The sequence below is a fragment of the Opisthorchis viverrini genome (genome assembly GCF_000715545.1).
Source record: "Opisthorchis viverrini unplaced genomic scaffold opera_v5_30, whole genome shotgun sequence".
In the NCBI taxonomy this organism is placed as follows: Eukaryota; Metazoa; Platyhelminthes; class Trematoda; order Opisthorchiida; family Opisthorchiidae; genus Opisthorchis; species Opisthorchis viverrini.
The window spans coordinates 44,718-47,597 of record NW_008751686.1 but is presented as its reverse complement, the minus strand read 5'-3'; positions in this window follow the sequence as shown (position 1 = coordinate 47,597).

Below are 2,880 nucleotides of genomic sequence, written 5' to 3'. Positions count from 1 at the left end.
TATAAACTGAGACGCCTCAAAATAATCAGGGCCGGCACTTGAAAAACAGTCTAATAGAGTAAACGCATGCTTAGCATGTTGCCACAGTTTTTGGCCTTGGCAGTAGGAATATTTGGACTGGTACCTCCTTTAATACAGAGTCGAAAAACAAGCTCCATTTTATCGAATCCAATAACACTTTCGCGAAAATAAACGAGATAAGACAAACCGAGTGGAAAATCAATTAGATAAGTTCCTACCGAGGCAGAGACCATCACCAGTAAACATTATTATTAGATTTTGCCAAGAGGAATCCATGGCATCTGACTTTAAAGATTATTTAGATTGAAAAATAAGGGTAACCGCCTCAGTACGGGTATTGATGTAGGCTACAGCACACGGTGCTGGAAATTGTTGAAACGATCAAAAGTAACTGCGCAACATATTATTCCTTGGTGGCTCAGCCATGTTTCAAGTGACCGCCTGCCGGAAAGACTTGCTTTTTGTGCCTCATTTTGAGTGGTATGGACAGATTGTGACAAAGTATAAGGGAATTGGGGAGGTTATAAAATGTCGGAATGCTGTGGCCGATGTCTATCTTCCACGAAGGGGTCCACATGGCCGTCACTCTGATTGGCTAGAGACTCCAAACGATATGGTGCCTAACCTATGTCAGTGGCGTCCATGCTGCTGATTTCTATCCAGACTATCCGACTGAGTATTGGAAAAAAAAATCGCTCAGCTATAGCACCCTTACGGCGCCTAACTGCCATGCCACACGAAGGAGGCACGAGAACTGGGATACTGTCAGGTTGCCAAAGCCTAGACAGAGGAAGTCGAGAGGCAGAGGTCGGGTTCGAACTACGGACTTTCCGATCAGTAAATTCATCCTCTAACCACTTGGACCATCTCGCCCTGAGTACTGGGTGTGTAGACGTCACGAATATTTACTTGGACTGCCTGTAGGTTTCCCTCCATGTTTTGATTTTCCTTCTTTCCATAAGAAGACTTCATTTTTATACATCAACAATAATATAAGGCGGTAAACCACCAGTGTTTTCCATTGGTGTCTACCGATAACAATGAGTTGTGGTCTCTCTAGGGCGTCAAGGATAAAGCGATTTGTTTGTTCAACCTAAACTCCAGGTTCGCGAATATGTAATTTTTCGTGCTGACCAATGCATCAACTACAGATCTTCAAATGTTTCTGCATGCATACTTGCCGAAAGGAAAAAGACCTTCACTGCAGTGCAAAACAACAAGCCAGCCGACCACCAGGAGGCTATGAGGCGGTTCAAGACGGCCAGGATCGTACCTGCATCTAGGTACAAACCGAAAGAGTTGACATTTGTAAGCTTTACTTAGCTAAACTGAAACCTATTCTGCATAATTTCAAAATAAAGTACCTCCTATCTTCCACGTCATATTAAAAGACGAATTTAATTCATTAATTTAAGACTAATACGATACCTTTATGTACACAAGAAAGCGTCAGAGCAGGGGAAAAAGAATGATTTTTTTCCTAGGCGTTGTGCGATCACACTGTACTAAGCGAATATATCAAACAGCCGCATGGGCTGAGTGTCATAAAACGTTTCGTAAATTCACAACTATTAGTCAAAAGAGGAAAAAGAAGCTAAACCAGGTTTATTTCACTCGAATTTTCTTTAGCTTAGAGACTGAGAAACAAACTCGTAGAATCTGTGAAACTCTGACGCAGAAATGGCCACCTGAATAAGTTCATTTTTGGACGCTTTTTAGTCTGTAACAAACTACTTGGATTCCGCAGTGTCCAAGAAACGGGTGGTTCTGCACCTGTTATCGGGCGAGATGTTTCTTTTGATAACGCGGCGTGTACTCAAGGACATTTTCGCCAAAACCTTCTGGATGGCGGACACCATATTGAAACACTTGTTCAAAACTAACTACGGTAGTTTATTCATACGGTTGTGTTTCATGCAGTATGTGGGTCATACGGCATAAAAACCATCCAAAAGGTTTAGACACACTCTCAAATCATAAACACTATATAAAAATCCGTTTGTGTTATCGCAATTAATCTAGCGAATACTTGGCGTAAAGTGAGTAAGTCTACAAAACTGCTCCTCTGGTTCCACTAAGATGATCAAATGGAACAGACAACTCTTCATAGCTGAGCGGATAGCCATGCACATGTGTTTACACAAGATACTAGCTTGAGCATCCAGGCTACTCAGGACAACAACTAGGGTAGCAAAAATACACACGAATATTCCACCAGTCACCGGGTATCCAGAGACTACGTATTTCCAAACCAAAAGCCAACCTGAACGTGACATCCCCCAGTAATTATTGGTCTAGCTTCCGGCCCATTGGGATGCATCAAGGCCATATGTATTTTCAGAGCTTTTCAAGAATCAACCACCTCGACGGAGATAACTTTAAGCCAACAAACAAGATACAGTTTAAATTTCATTTTGTACCACAAAAGTCAATTAGGCTCTTACATGACTGCACTTTAACATGTCTTTTAGACAGACCATTTTAATACTATCATAAATTTCTGAGAGGAAATCGACATTGCACCAGTTGATAAATTCCCAGAAAGAATGTTCTTATTCATAGTGATCAAAAAGCCACAGCAACAGGATAAAATCATGTAACATGCTTCGGTATATTAGTTTATACGGTTACTTTTTCACCTGAATAAAATTTGGTCCCTAGATAATATGTAGAGTCATCATCATCATCATCGACAGCATGAGATCAGTGTTCAACACTGATGCTTCACTGCCGGACCAGTTCATGGTTGTACGAGGGCTGGGATACTGCCAGGGCGCCCACACCTAGACAGGAGGACGATTAGGGTCCTCAACCAAAGCCTTTGGCTCAAAAGCCTAACCACAAGGCAGCGGTGTTTGG